The sequence below is a fragment of the Lepidochelys kempii genome, chromosome 2 (genome assembly GCF_965140265.1).
Source record: "Lepidochelys kempii isolate rLepKem1 chromosome 2, rLepKem1.hap2, whole genome shotgun sequence".
Lineage (NCBI taxonomy): Eukaryota > Metazoa > Chordata > Testudines > Cheloniidae > Lepidochelys > Lepidochelys kempii.
This window is the reverse complement of record NC_133257.1, coordinates 251200741-251219560: the sequence shown is the minus strand read 5'-3', so window position 1 is coordinate 251219560 and position 18820 is coordinate 251200741. Positions and strand designations below refer to the sequence as shown.

The 18820-nt window shown below is 41.7% G+C and overlaps 1 long non-coding RNA gene across 2 annotated transcripts in view; it reads right to left on the bottom strand.

Annotated features, from left to right (window-relative positions):
- LOC140907789 (uncharacterized) overlaps window positions 1-18820 on the bottom strand; it is a 142186-nt gene that overhangs the window by 55765 nt on the left and 67601 nt on the right. The window contains exon 2 of one of the 2 annotated variants that reach the window (XR_012157625.1): window positions 4243-4419. The exons of the other annotated variant lie outside the window; for it this stretch is intronic. This is a non-coding gene — a long non-coding RNA (uncharacterized lncRNA). The remainder of the gene's footprint in view (window positions 1-4242; window positions 4420-18820) is intronic. 2 annotated transcript variants of the gene reach the window in all.

Below are 18820 nucleotides of genomic sequence, written 5' to 3'. Positions count from 1 at the left end.
TTTGTCCTGTTTGCTCTTGCCAACTGGTGATTGCTTGGCAAGAGCAAATAGGACAAATGCCAAGTTTTGCCAAAAAAGTTGGGACATCCAGGGCAGGACTTAAAAAGGGGACTGTCTCAGCCAAAATGGGACACATGGTCACCCCCTAGGCTGTAATAAGAGCCATCCAGGGAGCATGGGCAGAGCCCTGGACCCTCCACCTGCCCTGGGCAGGGGGCCAGGGAGCCCAAAAGCAGCCCTTGGCCCATGTCCCTGCCCCCCAGGGCACGCTGCCCAGGGCACATAGAGGGTCCAGGGCTCCGCCCAGCAGCCCAAGCTCCCTGCACAGCTCTTACCACAGCCAGGGTTCTGGCCAGGCCATGGGGCAGGGCCTGGGGAAGGGGAGGAGCCCCGTGGAGGGAGGTGGGATGGGGGGCCCAAATGTTCTTTGTGCCCAGGGCCCTAATAAATCTTAATCCGCCTCTGTGTAGATGTAGCCTAAATTTCCTCCACATCATTCCATAATTCATTTCAATGGTATTCACAACCCTCTTTCGTTCGCTTCCCTTGAACAGTCATACCAGTAAATTTTTGTTTGCAGAAGTGTTCACAGAAAGAGAAAAGTCACGGCTATTCATGCAAATAGGTATTTGTGCCTGAAGTATCGACCCAGCCATCTGAAAAGCTTTTTGTGATATTCTGAGTCATCCAGTCTGGGAACAGAAATACAACAGCATGTGACTCAGGTGAGCAGTCACACAAATACCAAATACTCAGAATTTTACTTCTAGTGCAAAAGGAGTCCATAGACTGGAATGTATTTCAATAAATAATTTCAAATGACCAAATTTATGGTCAAATTCTATCCATGGATAATTCACGAACAGAAACAGGATAAATTCAACTCATAAATTGTTCATTGCAAATAATCATCCAGCTTTATTTTTCGATGGAGATATTTAGAGAAAAAGAAGCATAACTCCTCAAAAGCAGAGAGACAGTCTATGAAAGTAAAAAGAAAAATAATTACTTACTCCATATATTACCATGCCCACAACACATTTTCTGTGAAATTTTTCAGAATATAATATATTGTGCAATCACAGAGTCTCCCATCTTTCTACATTAATTGCCATATTTTGAAACTGCAGACTACTTTTTGAATATGTTGGCCTACGCTATTAACTTATGTAATGCAGAATCCAGTAGATTTTATCATAGATTTATAGCATCTATTATTGAGGTTTATATCAGTCCACGTATTAATATTTCAGTCTAAACACCCTTTTACATTCTCTACAATATAACTTGTCATTGTTAATCTCTTACGCTGATGTTAAACATTTTCTTACTACCAAAGTCTAAGAACAATGTGGACCATATTTTCTGTGCAGCTGGAAAGAATGATTGAAGAGTGGATTGATTGAAAACCTTGATTTATCTCATCTAAGGTTTGCTATAATGTGCAGTGATTTATGTCCTGGAGCAGGCTCTTTGATTAGTTTACCATGCTCTAGAAAGGCTAAACATAATGGGCATTAAAATTTCAACACAAATGTTTTCTCTGCAGTAAGCACAATAGTGACATCTTGTGCCTATCAATACACATATGAACTGGAGTTCTGACATTTCTCAGTAGACACTTACCTCTAGAGCTTTGTGGTTTAATTGATCAATATTTAACCTACTTTGATGCAATTTACACACCAAAACTACATTAAAATAACATTAAGGGCCTGCCTTAAGCTAACAACAGTCAGGAAATGCAGAGTTAAGGCTAAAACGCCATTTTTAACCCATCCCCCGTTATTTTCAGCCTCTCTAAGCAATGTGTGGTTTTGTGCTGCAATGCCAGACTAGAGCAGGATTTCAGCATGTGCACTAATTTTCTTGGCTTTTCTTATGATAAGTCGGACCTTGTTGTTCATTACAAAACTTAAACTGATTGTACAGAACATGGGACAGATTGTGCTTGACTCCTTTGTAAATGTGTACATTACTGGTATTGTGGGTGGGTGTGTATTACAGGTCCCCCTCTGTGCCAATCCACAGATGATATGTATTGTTATAGCCCTTAACTACAGAGCCTTGATTCTTTAACTCAAGCTGTAACAACTCATGCTTTTAATTCTGTAGGTCCACAGTTCAATCCCAGATGTGTCAGCCAAGATGGTGTCCATCACAAATGCACAAGGAGAGCCTGCAAGGAGCTTCACTGCACCTTGCACTTCCTCCAGAACAAGAGACACATCCAGTGGTGTCCTTGCCCTCAGGAAATGCTTCCCTCCCATCTACCTCAAAGAGGTTCTGCACCTCAAAAAGCATGAATGTAGTTCCATCACCTTCCTTCCGTACAGGGCCCAATCACTCTCAGGATCAGCCAGCCCGTACCGGGTTTACAATGGTGCCGTGGTGCCGGGCCCACACTTGATCAATATTCCAAGCAATCATATCCCAGTGGTATTTCTGCCATCCACTCCATGTCACCTTAAACAATCAACTGGATTGCCAACCTAGATTTGGATATCTAACACTACTGTTTTTTAAAATCACATGACAGAAGATCATTTATGAATAGTGCCTTTTCTCCCAAAAGATTCCAGGGCACTTTACAAACTCTGTATCACTTATAAAATATTCACTTCACTCAGCAACACTGAAGGACAGCCACCTCTGGGATGGAATGAAGAAACTGTACAATAGTAAATAATGTTTATTTCAACTTAAAACAGGAAGTGAAGAAAATGCCATATTGAAGTAAACTGAATTTAGGCAAGCCCAGTGTCATTATCCAACTTGAGTTCACCCAGGACACCTGGTCTTATCACATTAATTCTTGTGAAAATAAGTAAGGCATCTTTTATGGTAAGGATCTCCATTTCACCAGACATTCAATACATAGCACATCCAGCAACACAGCAACTCCATACTGGGTCATTGGGTCAGTAAGGGAAGAAAACACAGATACAACAATGAAAGGCAATATATAGAAAAATAGATTAGATAAATACAGAAACACATACAAGATAGATAAAGTGCCACCTGCTGAATTACCAAAATCCACTCTTGTGACAACCTAGACTTTCCTTGAACACTTTGCATTTTGATACACATCAAGCCTGATTAGCTTTGTGTGCGCTGATGAGATCACAGCCCAAGTGGTGTAGCTGCAGCCCATTCATCAAAGTCTATGTACTGTTAGCAAAAGCTCCGTGTGTTATTCACACAGTAAGTGTATGCTTGCCTAATAAAAGGTCATTTTCTTAAGCAACTTCCATCCCAACCCACCAAAGCACAGAAGAAAATGTCTTCATTTCCAACATAAGAGAGAAAAAATTGAGAAAAATTGGAAAAACTGAATTTGACCATCATATGACCTTCATCTGATTTTTTTTTAATCACTTGTGTGGAAGATGAGGAACTTTTGATTTTATTTTCTTCCTGCATCAGTTTATATAAATATTTTTAATGCTACCTCCATTGGCATTTACATAAGATAAAAGGGCTGAAATCAAACTTTTGCCTCAATATTTTTTTTTACTTTTATGACTTAAACCTAATTGTAGGTCTGCATTGCAGTCCTCAAACTCTTCTGTATAAAGCATGCATAATCAGCAGACTTGTAAGATTCTGCTAATATCACAGTTAAGTGCCTTGAGCAAACACACTATTATAATTTTGCACCAATTTGAAAATATCCATTTAAATATTAAATGAAGAGGAACTAATCAATAAAAACACACAGTCTCCTGGGAAGTACACTGGAAAAGACAGCAATAATCTGCCATTAACATGCAAATAAAGACCCAGCAGGAAATAATGAGAGCACTGACTTCATTGTGATGTTTTAGAAAGAACATTTTACTAAAATTTGGGCCAAATTCAACTCTAATTTAAAGCAATGTAAACTCAGACTACTCCCATTTACCTCAGTGAGCATAGACTTGGACTTCTGAGTACTTGCAGTGCCCAAACATTTAGAGATAATGCTGAACTGGGAAAGAGAAGAGAATGAGCTACAATCCCTATAGTATAGTCTATGCTAGGCGCTGTACAGATATTTTAAAATAGACAATCCCTAGCCTAAAGAGTTTAGAATCTGAAAAGACAAAGGATGGAGTAAAAGGGTACAATGTACAAGCAAAGTGGTCAAGGTGATGTGTTGGCCAACACCTTGATGGTTTCATTTTTAATTTTAGTTTTAGATTTTTTTATTATTATTTTGTCATGTGTGCCATTTCCCCCCATACTCCCTCCACTTACCTGTTTTTAGTTAGCAAGTTTCCAGCAGATGTCAAGGTAGAAATGGGTCTTTAGGAAAGATTTTAAGGCAGAAAGGGTGCTGGACTGGCAGGTCAGCATTCTATACATAAGGAGAGGCATGGGAAAAACACAGATAGCTGTTGGAGAAATGGACTAATGTCATCAAGGCTGGCATACCTGGAGAAGAGAGAAAGTGTCAACAAGGACAGATAAGTAGGGAGGGATAGAGTTATACAGGGCTTTGAAAACAAGGCCAAGAAGCTTGAACTTAATGTTGTGGAGAAGGGGGAGATAGTGGGAGGATTCAATTAGAGGCCAGAAAGGTGGGTAAGGAAAGTCATCTTAGGAACTGAAGTTTTTGGCAAGGGCTGGAAAGGGGAGATGGGAGTGTGAGGGAGGCAAGAAAGGAGGAGGGAGTTAAAGTAATTGATATGGGAGGTGGAGGCCTCTGCCACAGTTCTAGATTCCCAGATCATTCAACAATAATCCATTGTCAATATCCACAATTGTTGCTGTGTTGGTTATTTATGCACAGTAAGCCATGTGTTATTGCTTTTGTTCCCTGATTCAATTACTTATACATGTAATGCCTCATCCGACCTGGTCACCTCCTCTGGCACCACTCTTCTTATGGGTTTGACACACAGGCCTGGGTTCTTTTAGGTCCTGCCACCAGCCTCAGCTGAATGGGTTTATTTTGTCTTGTTCTGATACACGACTTGGCAGTGCCTTCACCTCCTAAACTCCTTCCTGGCAAAAATACTAGAGATGCTGCTTTGGTGCTAACAACCATCTAAGTCTGACCCAGACAGCTGATATATGTAGATTCCCAAGGAATAACACAAAGACATACGGTATAGCAAGCCCGGTAATTGTATTAAATAAATGGTAAACATTAACTAACAATGCAAACACATAGTGTTAGCGTTGCTGGTGCCCAACCCCATGACTTATGCCAGAGGTCAGTAAGACTTTAATGTCCTGTTGGTATGTGTACTATATTGGTGTGATCCTTAACACTCCTGTATTCACACCCTCTAGACTACTGTAATAATCATGGTACAAAATATGCCTTGTCAGGTATAATCTGAAAATTAATAACTTGCTATCAATAATATCATGATGAAATGTATGTAACAACATTATATATAAAGTTACAAATCCCCCCGGATGATGTTACTAGCATATGTTCAAGACCAAACAGTCTTTCCTAGGAAAAGGTGTTACAAGAGATCTATCTAAATAAAGAAATGTGGGTTTACCTCATTTACATATAAGCAGTAAACAGGGACATCAAACTAACAAGGGGAGAAGATTTCAGCAAACAGAACAATTTGTATTTTAGCAAACACCCGCAGTGGAAAAAAACAACAACATGGAGCTTCCTTCACCACCAGGCTTCATGTTGCCTTCCTCATAGCTTGAATAAACTTTACTCTCAGGGGTAACCTGCAGAAGAATCCAGTTCAAAGGTTCACTAGACTGTAAAAGAAATGGGCATAAAACCCCAAGTTATCTCTTTCACCTAAGATGACAAAGGAACCAGCACTTTGGGCTTCTGGAGGAGATCCTGACTGAAGGTGAGGGGTCAGCCATCTTGCTGGAAGTCTGCAGGTGAAAAAAGCCATCTTGAACAAAGCCTGTGCCTTGCTATATTAAGTTTTAGACTTTTAGATGCATGTTTTCACTTTTATTTATTTGTAAACATTTCTAATGTTACCTCTTACACTTCAACTCACTTAAAATCCTATCTTCTTTTCTTAATATGCTTGTTTTACTTTCAGTCTAAACCAATAGTGGTGTGTTTGAACTAAAGTGTTAGTTAACTTCAGTTAATGTAGCAAGCTGTTGGGTTTTGTCTCTTTAAAAGAGCAAATGGACCTTATTATTCCTCTGAATGTTGCAGAAGGTGACTAGACGTTGCAGAGCTCATGGGTTTTGGGACTGGGAGTGTGTTGGGGTCACCAGCTAACATTAACCAAGTCTGGTAAAGACAAGAGTGTGTCTGTAATAACTGTTGGCAGACTGTTAGATTCAAAATGGTTGAATCAGAGCTGTGCAGTACAGAACATGGAGTATTTACTGGCTGGGTGTGTGTGTCCCAGGCAGGGGATCCACAAAGTAGCAGAAGCATTTTGGGGCACTCAAAGTTATAATACAAGCAATGACACAACTTCTCACTGGTCTGAATTGCACCCTAGAATGTGACAGTTGAGGTCCTGGTGAGTGTGGTTTATTCAGTAGTAGAAGAGAGCAAGTTATCCAACACAGTCAGCTTTAGGATACAGTCAGTGGATTGGCATCTTGCAAACAATGGACCCAACTACCTACTTAAGGGTTGGTGCACTCACAAACTCCATAATGTAGGTTTCAGAGTAACAGCCGTGTTAGTCTGTATTCGCAAAAAGAAAAGGAGTACTTGTGGCACCTTAGAGACTAACCAATTTATTTGAGCATGAGCTTTCGTGAGCTACCCTAATGTAGGTGATTCTCAAGTTTAGATCTTGCTCGCTTCCCTCAGCAACTGTAGGAAAGGTCCAATGGTCTTGGTCAAGGCCCCTGCTATCCCAAGCTGGTCATGTAGAATTTTTTTATTACCCAAATTATACATCTTCTGCTTCTGAGGTACCTCTCCTCATAGAGAGACTCAGGGATCTGGCACAGACTAAATAAAAAACTAATTCTAAATCCACATTTTTATTCTATAAAATCCAACTGTAGATTAAAACTGGTAGGAACTCCTGATCTAGCAACAGGAAGTATTTCTTGCCACATAGTAACTGCTTTAGCTAGGGTCCGGGACCTAAGGGACTAATCTAGTCCTAACTAGAGCCACCATGAACAGGGACCGGCACAAACTTAGGAACATTGCTGCCAAGTACCCAGAGTCCAGTTTTCAAGGGTGGCCCTGCATGCAGGCATAGGTCTCCCTAGCTCACCCCATATTCAGCATAGGACAATATGGTCACCCTAATCAAACGGAAGTTTGCTTTCTAATTCACATGATTACTTATGATCCATTTTTTCACTATTCTCTCTGCCCTACCTTTGTTCTTGATTGCGACACTGCAGTCCAGTGTAAGGCCAGTGCATAGACACACTGCCCCTGGAGCAGCCCAGGAATGAGACTAGGGTGACCAGACAGTAAGTGTGAAAAATAGGAGGGGGTGAGGGAAATAGTTGCCTATATAAGACAAAGCCCTAATAGCTGGATATCCAGCCACCCTAAATTAGACTGACTGCAGGAGTCACACTCTCCTTCTCCCCAGTGCTCCAGGGAGGGACTAAATTGTATCAGGTCTATAAATTGCAACATTTGTTCCCTGAGGCACTGGCATGGCACAGCCTGCTTCCCTTGCTGCACTGTTACCAATGGTTATGCAGGATTGTCTTGCATGCCCTTAACCTCCTTGCATTACCTTACTAGATGGGACATTATTCAGCCCTTAACTATTATCCCTTACTGGACCACTTCAGATCTGACCTTGAGCAAAGGTAAACTTAAAATGGATATCTGAGGGGGGGTTGGGGGACCTTCATAGCATGAAGGTCTATTACAGTGAAGTTATCTCCCTGGGGAAGTGACGGAATACCATTCACCCAAGCCATTCAAACTGGAATTAAGAATATACTTGAGTGAACAATCCTTTACTGGAAGAGGTAGGGACTAGATAATCTAATAGATCTTTTCCTTCTCTGGTTTCTATGATTCTTGGTGAAAGAAAGATGTGGACTAAGTGAATAAATGTTCTTTCAAACAGCTGATACTTTCCTGTTGCAATGATTTATTTTTAAAGGTGCCAATAGTTTTTTAATGCCATGTTAAAAAGCACATAGAGAGTCATATCTAATTCTCTGGAGCCAATAATGTGTTCCTTATTAGGTGCAAAACCCTGAGCTGTTGGTTTATTTATTCATTCACGCGAGGAACACTTGCTGTCCCTGATTTTAAGAAACATTTGGCTTTCTGCCCAGCAGCCAGACAGCCGGTGTGGAGAACAGGTTGAAACCAATCTGCCCCCTCTGGGGCACTAGTAGCAGGAAGCATAGAAACTACTAATGTGTTGGCCTCTGCATGGAGGTGCAAAGTGGGGAGAAGGCTTGTTGCACCCTATTCCTCCCCACACTTGCACATCCTCCTGTATTATGCCTTTAAACATAACCGTTGCAGATATATAACTTTTACACAATTGCCACCTTTGGGCCCAACTGACTTCACTGGACATACTTGTGAATTCTCAGCACTTCTCAGGATCTGACTCCATGTCGCAGTGAAACATTTAAATTTAGGATGAAATATCGAATGCTGTTCCTATTTATACATTTTTTGTGACCACACTGATAAAATCACCTGATGAATCAGACAACAGGAGCACTGGCATTAGCCCACATTCTGATCTCATTCAAGCCAGCCTGCTGCCTGATTAATGAGTTGTGATATCATAGTCTGTGAGGATGAATACTTAAGTGGCAAGAAGAAGAACAACATTAGACTTTGTCAGGCTCTATGTAAAAAACTAAGGAAGAAGAAAACCTTTTATAGGACAAAGTTTTTTCCAATAAAGATACAATCAATTATTCTCTTCTCCATGCTGCATAAAACCATTACAAAACTGCTTAAAACCATCAGTTACCACTGTGTGTATATAAAGTCTGCTGCAGTTTCCACGGTATGCATCCGATGAAGTGAGCTGTAGCTCACGAAAGCTCATGCTCAAATAAATTGGTTAGTCTCTAAGGTGCCACAAGTACCCCTTTTCTTTTTGAAAACAGAGAGAAATGCTAAGAACCTTTTCCAGGAAATTTCACTACAGTTGGCAATCAGGGAATTTTGTATTTTGCTTACCTAAAAAAGAATGTTCAGTCTTTCAGAAAGAGAAGCACCTCAGAGCAACTGTAATCTTATGGGTTTGGTGAAGTGTCTTTGAGGCTGGTGGGCGTGGCACTGCTCTTCATTTAAGATAGCTGTAAGAGAGCTTAGCAGCCCCTTCTAAAGCAAAGGCATATGTGAGACAGGAATTTGAACCATGTGGAGGGCTTTGGCTGGGCATTGTTTTGGGTGGGTGCATAAAAGAAGCAGGAGAGAGAGAGAGAGAGAGACAGACAGCGGCTAGAAAAGCACAGTGTGTAGACCTGGCAGAAGCCTTAAGGAGGGGCTTCTGGGTCTGAACAAGGTGGGTAAGGAGGCTTGAGGCTGTAAGCAAAAAAAGCTTTCTCCTATTGTTTGGTTCCACCTATGTTTGGGGAAACAGGACTTTGTACATTCCTTGTAAATAAACAAGATTGCATCAAGAAAATACCTATCTCAGCTTGGCCGCCTAACTGGCACAACCTTCAACACCCTAAATTTGGCTAACTGCTCAGGTCAATGAATTACCCAATATTTTTCAAGGAAGTTATTAATATTTTTAAGTATTCATCCAGTTCTACTCTAGGAGCTTATAAAAGGCTAGGAAGGGTGGTTTTTTGGTTATGGTATTGGACTGGGATGCAGGTAATCTAGGTTCTATTCCTGGGTCTTCCACAGATTTCCTGTGTGACTTTGGAGAAATCACTTAATCTCTCTGTTGCCTCAGCTTCCCATCTGTAAAATGGGGATAATAAAACATAGGTGTTTTTAGGATAAATTCATTATATATTGTTTGTATTTCAGTGTAGAGCCCCCATCTGAGATCAGGATCCCATTGTGTAGCTGTGTCCCCACAACAGCATTTCAGTAGCCTCTGTGAAATGAGTTTGTGGCCTCTTCCAGTCTCTAGCAGTTATATGCATCATTACTACTGGCAGTCTTCTTGGCTCTCTCTCAAAAGTGGGCAGAGTTCTGAAATGACATAGGTCCAGCTCCACATAAAGTTAAGCACCTGAGTCCAAAACTCAGGCCTCACTGAGATGCTCCAAACCCCTGCTAAGCTGCTGCCTCATCTTGAGGGCACCTAAAGTCCCTCGGGGCCTAAATTTCCACTGTTGAAATCCTTTAGGGTGCCTAAGTTTCTGCCTTTGAGCATGTAGTACTGCTGCCTCACTCTAAGCAGGTTGGCACCTATCTTCTTGCAATCATTCATTGCTTCTTGTCCGATCCTCAGAGATTAACAAGACCAATTTTTCACCCTCCTCCTTGTAGCAACCTTTTATGTACTTGAAAACTGATATGTCCCCCCTCCGTCTTCTCTTCTCCAGACTAAACAAACCCAATTTTGTCAATATTTCCTTACAGGTGATGTTTTCTAGACCTTTAATCATTTTCCTTGCTCTTCTCTGGACTTTCTCCAATTTGTCTGAAATGTGGTGCCCAGAACGGGACACAATACTCCACCTGAGGCCTTATCAGCACGGAGTAAAGTGGAAGAATTAATTCTTGTGTCTTGCTTACAACACTCCTGCTAATACATCCCAGAATGATGTTTACTTTTTTTGCAACAGGGTTACACTCTTGGCTCATATTTAGTTTGTGATCCACTATAATCACCAGATCCCTTCCACAGTATTCCTTCCTAGGCAGTCATTTCCCATTTTGTATGTGTGCAATTGTTTGTTCCTTCCTAAGTGGAGTACTTTGCATTTGTCCTTATTGAATTTCATCCTACTTACTTCAGACCATTTCTCTAGTTTGTCCAGACCATTTAGAATTTTAATCATACCCTCCAAAGAACTTGCAACCCCTCTCAGCTTGGTATCATTGGCAAACTTTATAAATGTACTCTCTATGCCATTATCTAAATCATTGATGAAGATATTGAACAGAACCAGACCCAGGACCAATCCCTGTGGGACCCACTAGATCTGCCCTTCCAGCTTGACTGTGAACCACTGATAATTACTCTCTGGAAATGGTTTACCAACCAGTTAAACACCCATCTTATAGTAGCTTCATCTAGGCTATATTTTCCTAATTTGTTTATGAGAAGGTCACGTTGAGACAGTATCAAAAGACTTACTAAAGTCAAGATATACCACATCTACTGTTTGCCCCTATTCACAAGGATTGTTACCTTATCAGTGAAAGCTATTAGGTTGGTTTGACATGATTTGTTCTTGACAAATCCATGTTGACTGTTACTTATCACCTTATTATCTTCTAGGTGTTTGCAAATTGATTGCTCCATTATCTTTCTGGGTACGGAAGTTAAACTGACTGGTGAGTAATTCCCTGCATTGTCCTTATTCCTCTTTTTCTAGTTTGGCACTATATTTGCCCTCTTCCAGTCCTCTAGAATCCTGTCTTCCATGAGTTTTCGCAGATAATCACTAATGGCTCAGATATCTCCTCAGTCAGCTCCTTGAGTATTCTAGGATGTCATTCATCAGGTCTTGACGACTTGAAGACATCTAACTTGTCTAAGTAATTTTTAACTTGCTCTTTCTCTATTTTAGCCTCAGATCCTACTTCATTTTCACTGCTGTTCACAATGTCAGATGTACGATCGCTACTAACCTTTTTGGTGAAAACTGAAATGAAAAAGTAATTTAGCACTTCCGCCATTTCTACATTTTCTGTTATTGTCTCCCTGACCCTCCCCCCATTGAGTAATGGGCCTACCATGTACTTGGTCTTCCTCTTGCTTCTAATGTATTTGTAGAATGTTTTCTTGTTGCCCTTTATGCATCTAGCTGGTTTAATCTCATTTTGTGCCTTGGCCTTTCTAATTTTGTCCCTACATGCTTGTGTTATTTGTTTATATTCATCCTTTGTCATTTGACTTAGTTTTCACTTTTTGTAGAACTCTTTTTTGAATTTCAGAGTATTGAAGATCTCCTGACTAAGCCAGGGTAGGCTCTTGCCATACTTCCCTATCTTTCCTACGCAGTGGGGAAGTTTGCTCTTGTGCCCTTTACAATAGCTCTCTGAAAAACTGCCAACTATCTCAAACTGTTTTTCCCCTTAGACTTGTAGCCCATGGGATCTTACCTACCAGCTCCCTGAGTCTGCTAAAGTCTGACTTCTTGAAATTCATTATCTTTATTCTGCTAATGGGCCTTAACTTCCAGGGCCGTCAATCTGAAGCCTTACACACACTCTTTTTCCCACCTTTTTTCCTTTTTTGTTTTTGTTTGTTTTTAAAATAAGGTCTTAAAAATGAATGCTGCAAACTATGCATTAAAAAGTTTCATCCTGCTCCCACTGAAGTCAATGGCAATACTGTTGATGTTAATGGGAACAGGACAAAATCCAAAGAGATTGGCCCTGGAAAAAAAACATAGTAATACATATCTTAGAGTCATCATTTTATTACATATGGAAAAGGGGGTGAACTTGAACTCCACATGTTAATGTAAACATTGTAAAGGTAATTATATGTACAGTTCTACCAAGAAGGAAGTTACAGTATGTACAAATCTTTCCTTTAAACTAACAAGCTTCCACAGATTGATTTTTACCATAGAGATTCCAGTTTATAGCACCATTTTTCTAAGTGATGTTCTGCACTAGGGTATAATTTAGATGATGGATCCCTCTCAATTACTGTCCATTAGAAGACAGGAAAACATTAAGATCAACTGAGTATTGTGAGAATTATGGGTTACTCTTTAAGTGAAGAGATTGTAAGTGAAAATTAATTTAACATGTTCATTTCTGATGTTGTGTAGCACAATCTCAAGCAAAAATGCCTCAGTAAAAAAATTACCCTTTGCCCAGGAAAAAGACTACTTGGTAGTATTTACATGGACAGCAAAAGAGAGAGTGAGAGAGAGAGAGAGCTGCCTGGGAATTTTTCGATAAAACATTTTTTCATCTGAAAATGCCAATTTGTTGACATTGACATTTTTATGGAAAAATCAGTTTTGATGGAAAAATTCTCAGGTCTAAGATGGAGAGAGCAAGGGGAAGAGAGAAAGAGAGGCTGCTCAGAGGCTAGGGCATTCATCAGGTATGTGGAAGACCTGGATTCAAGTCCCTACTCGGCCTGATTTGGTGAAAAAAATTGAAACACCTCAGTTTCATTCCAATATGAAAAAAAAACACTCTGAAACATTGAAATTTTTACAAAACCAAACTATTGTATTCTGGCCAGTTCTAATCACTGTATCACTTTCCCAGCATAGTGAAAGCTCTTCTCAGCAAATGCCCCAAACAGCATAAGTTACAAAATATTTCATATGATTGACAGCATTGATTTCAAAAGGACCAGTCCCACAAGGTGCTAAAAACCTGATGTCAAATGTGCACATGTGAAGGTGTTAGACTATTTAAATGGTATGCACTAATGTTAGTGCACAAGTGTTTGCATTTGCAAAGTGCAGACTCAATTATGTGTATGCACAATTTTCCATACATACAAGTAGACACTGAGTAAGGGCTGAAAATTAGGCCAAGTCCAATCTGTATGTGTATTATACTAAGGGTCAATTTTTTTAAAATGGCCTCCTAAATTCCCTGTGCAAATTCCACATTTGTGCCTAGAAATATGGATAGAGTGTTCAGTTACCCATTTTGTAATGGCAAATACCAATCTGCCTGGGCAACTCAGGCAGCTGTCTTTGATTACCTTCAGGTGTAATCTTCATTGTAAGAGTAACTTAGAAAAATTATGTGGCTGTCTTGGGGAATGAAAGAAATTTCTCCAATATAATCTTTTCCAATTTATTTTTAAAAGCTAAAAATTCTTTTAACCTGGATGACGTTTATGTTGTACATTATAGTGAAATAAGAAATATCACATATTAACTCTTTCAACTTGGCTGGAATAACATCCCAATACTATCATAGGGTAAAAGCCTTGTTCCGCTAAAGAAACCTATGTGAAGGCAAGGGAAGTTAGAGCATTTTGCCCAACATGAAGAACAATCACTCTGGAGCTGCTTCCACAACCCTTGGACTGCGTGAGAGTCGTGGTCTGCTTAATTTCCCCTACACAGAGCTTTTGGCTTGTGTATCTATTTGGTTTACAGCCCAACCACAAACCCAGTTTTGCATCAACTGAACAAGAATTCCACAATATATCGTTGCCCCTGTGGCCTGCATATCCCCATGCAATGGAACTGCTGCATTTCATGCTTCCCTTGGGTGAAATCCTAGAGATTCCTAGGGTGAAATATTGGCAGCTGGGCACATGCCTGAGTAGACAAACTCATGCTACTGCATGAAAAATAGCAGTGTGGGCATTGCAGAACTGGGGGAGGCTGGGTCCAAAGTCAGATGCCTGTGCCAACACTGCAACATCCACACTAAGCTCAAGCTAGTGCAAGTCTGTCTACCCAGACACTCCCACACGTAGTGCAGACATACACATTGAACTGTATTGATAAAGAGGGAAGAGGTAGAGTGTCCTCCTACAGTGTGTTATGATTTAGTAATGCAGATTTTACCTTATTAGCTCAAAAGAATCCTTCACAGATGTTTATGCACATTTAATTAATCATCAGATATAGTAATAATAATCACTCAAACAAACTGGTTAGTCTCTAAGGTGCCACAAGTACTCCTTTTCTTTTTGCGAATACAGACTAACATGGTTGCTACTCTGAAACCAATAATCACTTGGCACTTCTATAGCACTTTCTATATAAGGATCTCAAAGCATCTGATGAGCTTTAGTTCCCTCACAACTGATCTCAAGTCAGTATCGCTCTCATCATTGCACAGACAGGTTAAAGGCCTGATGCAAGTTCACAGAGTGAATCAGTGGCAGAGCAGGAAATAAAAGGCAAGAGTCCTGACTCCCAGAGCGAAATCCTGGCCCTGTTGAAATCAATGGGGATTTTGCCATTAACTTTAAAGATGCCAGGATTTGACCCCCAGTCTCTTTCTGTATCCCACTCCCTCTTTGAGTGCCAAATACTGGGCACCAGCATACATATATGCAACTGCTATGGATTATAAAATATATTGGTATTGAAAATCCATCCCTGGTTTATTAACAAAGAGGTTTGGCTCATTAGTGTTTGGGGGTCGAATACAATGGCTTTGTGATATTTCACTGACATGAGGTTTTGCCTAATTTACTTTAGGGCTCTTTCAGTCACTTCAATGATTTAGGTCTATTAGAAAATTAGATAACACATGGTCTTGGAAGAGCCTTGACCCTTCACCAGTCACATCAATGGTGAGATTTTCCATTGACCTGAATGAGAGCAGGATGAGCCTTATGTAAACAGCCTTGTTTGCTTATATACCATGCCTATTGCGTCTCCAATCCCCCACACCCTACCTTCCATGATGTCACTAACCCTGCCCACAGTGTCATCCACTGAATGATAAATAAGTAAATACATAAATACATGAACTGGCTAATATGGTAGAGTTATTTAGCATCTTCAGCCCAAAGATCTCAAAACACTTTATATAAAGATTAATTATTATCATTCCCTACACGCTGTGAAACGTATTATCTGCAATTTAAAGATGGCTGAGAAGTAAAGCAGTATCATGCTGATGAGCAAGCAGCAGGGCTGGAAACAGAACCCAGTCTCCTGAATCCTAGCCTGTGCACTAAGTACTCGACCATGCTCTCTTCCACAAATGTTATCGGAATCTCACTGCATAACGATGAGTTATTCATAGAGTACCCAGAAAGTGAGAGCAAAGGAAAAGAAAAAGAGAGACTCTGACAAAAAGCACCTGGAATGGAGAGGCCAGAGACACAGACCATTCATGGAATACTCAAATAATCAACCAGTAATTTAACAATAAACCAATGGAATTCACCTTCTAGTCTAAGAAATTAAGACTGGACCATTAAACTCACTGAACTAGTGGCGTAAAACATATTATAATTTAAGATATTGTGCACAATATTTTTCAGGGAAGAGCAGACAGTGTTCAACCTATGCCTATACCCATGAATGAATTTTGTGTTCACTGTGTGCTTTGTTTTGCTTGCCCAATGCAGAATGGGCTTCCTAAGAACCCACAGCCATCATAATAAATAAATAAAACAAATAAACTTCTGAAAAACAACTGTTTTGAAGTGTGATTAAAAGAAGGGAGAGGGATGAAAAATGTCAAAAATTGGAATGGGGTTCAGACTATTTAGTTTATCCAAGAGAAGGTTAAGAGGTGACTTGATCATGATCTACATGTACCTACCGGAGTGTTGCACTGTGGGTAGCTATCCCACAGTTCCCGCAGTCTCCGCTGTCCATTGGAATTCTGGGTTGAGATCCCAATGCCTGATGGGGCTAAAACATTGCCGCGGGTGGTTCTGGGTACATATCCTCAGGCCCCCATTCCCTCCCTCCCTCCATGAAAGCAAGGGCAGACAGTCGTTTCACGCCTTTTTTCCTGAGTTAACTGTGCAGACGGCCATACCACGGCAAGCATGGAGCCTGCTCAGGTAACCGTCACCGTATGTCTCCTGGGTGCTGGCAGACGTGGTACTGCATTGCTACACAGTAGCAGCAACCCCTTGCCTTGTGGCAGCGGACGGTACAATACGACTGGTAGCCGTCATCGTCCTGTCCGAGGTGCTCCTGGCCACGTTGGCCAGGAGCGCGTCGGCAGACATGGGCGCAGGGATTAAATTAGGAGTGACTTGACCAGGTCATTCTCTTTAGTCCTGCAGTCAGTCCTACTGAACCATCTTATGGCGAACAGGCAGGCGATACGGATTGCTAGCAGTCCTATTGCATCATCTTCTGCCGGGCAGCCATGAGATGTGGATGGCTTTCAGTCCTTCTGCACTGTCTGCTGCCAGTCAAAGATGTAAAGGATAGATGGAGTGTATCAAAACAAGAAATAGACCAGATTTGTTTTGTACTCATTTGCTTCCCCTCCTCCCCCGTCTAGGGGACTCATTCTTCTAGGTCACACTGCAGTCACTCACAGGGAAGGTGCAGCGAGGTAAATCTAGACACGCATCAATCAGAGGCCAGACTAACCTCCTTGTTCCAATAAGAACAATAACTTAGGTGCACCATTTCTTATTGGAACCCTCCGTGAAGTTCTGCCTGAAATACTTCTTGATGTAAAGCCACCCCCTTTGTTGATTTTAGCTCCCTGAAGCCAACCCTGTAAGCCGTGTCGTCAGTCGCCCCTCCCTCCATCAGAGCAACGGCAGACAATTCTTCCGTGCCTTTTTTCTGAGCGGACGCCATACCAAGGCAAGCATGGAGGCCGCTCAGCTCACTTTGGCAATTAGGAGCACATTAAACACCACATGCATTATCCAGCAGTATATGCAGCACCAGAACCTGGCAGAGCGATACCGGGAGAGTAGGCGATGTCAGCACAGTCGTGTGAGTGATCAGGACATGGACACAGATTTCTCTGAAAGCATGGGCCCTGGCAATGCTGCATCATGGTGCTAATGGGGCAGGTTCATGCTGTGGAACGCCGATTCTGGGCTCGGGAAACAAGCACAGACTGGTGGGACCGCATAGTGTTGCAGGTCTGGGACGATTCCCAGTGGCTGCGAAACTTTCGCATGCGTAAGTGCACTTTCATGGAACTTTGTGACTTGCTTTCCCCTGCCCTGAAGCACATGAATACCAAGATGAGAGCAGCCTTCACAGTTGAGAAGCGAGTGGCGATAGTCCTGTGGAAGCTTGCAACGCCAGACACCTACCGGTCAGTTGGGAATCAATTTGGAGTGGGCAAATCTACTGTGGGGGCTGCTGTGATGCAAGTAGACAATGCAATCAAAGATCTGCTGATATCAAGGGTAGTGACCCTGGGAAATGTGCAGGTCATAGTGGATGGCTTTGCTGCAATGGGATTCCCTAACTGTGGTGGGGCCATAGACGGAACCCATATCCCTATCTTGGCACCGGAGCACCAAGCCGGCGAGTACATAAACCGCAAGGGGTACTTTTCAATAGTGCTGCAAGCTCTGGTGGATCACAAGGGACGTTTCACCAACACCAACATGGGATGGCCGGGAAAGGTACATGACGCTCGCATCTTGAGGAACTCTGGTCTGTTTCAAAAGCTGCAGGAAGGGACTTTATTCCCAGACCAGAAAATAACTGTTGGGGATGTTGAAATGCCTATAGTTATCCTTGGGGACCCAGCCTACTCCTTAATGCCATGGCTCATGAAGCCATACACAGTCAGCCTGGACAGTAGTCAGGAGCTGTTCAACTACAGGCTGAGCAAGTGCAGAATGGTGGTAGAATGTGCATTTGGATGTTTAAAGGCACGCTGGCGCAGTTTACTGACTCGCTTAGACTTCAGTGAAACCAATATTCCCCTTGTTATTACTGCTTGCTGTGTGCTCCACAATATCTGTGAGAATAAGGGGGAGACGTTTATGGCAGGATGGGAGGTTGAAGCAAATCGCCTGGCTGCTGGTTACGCGCAACCAGACACCAGGGCAGTTAGAAGAGCACAGGAGGGCGCGGTACGCATCAGAGAAGCTTTGAAAGCCAGTTTCATGACTGGCCAGGCTAGGGTGTGAAAGTTCTCTTTGTTTCTCCTTGATGAAACCCCCCGCCCCTTGGTTCACTCCACTTCTCTGTAAGCTAACCACCCTCCCCTCCTCCCTTCGATCATCGCTTGCAGAGGCAATAAAGTCATTGTTGCTTCACATTCATGCGTTCTTTATTCATTCATCACACAAATAGGAGGATGACTACCAAGGTAGCCCAGGAGAGGTGGTGGAGGAGGGAAGGAAAATGCCACACAGCACTTTAAGCACAGCAC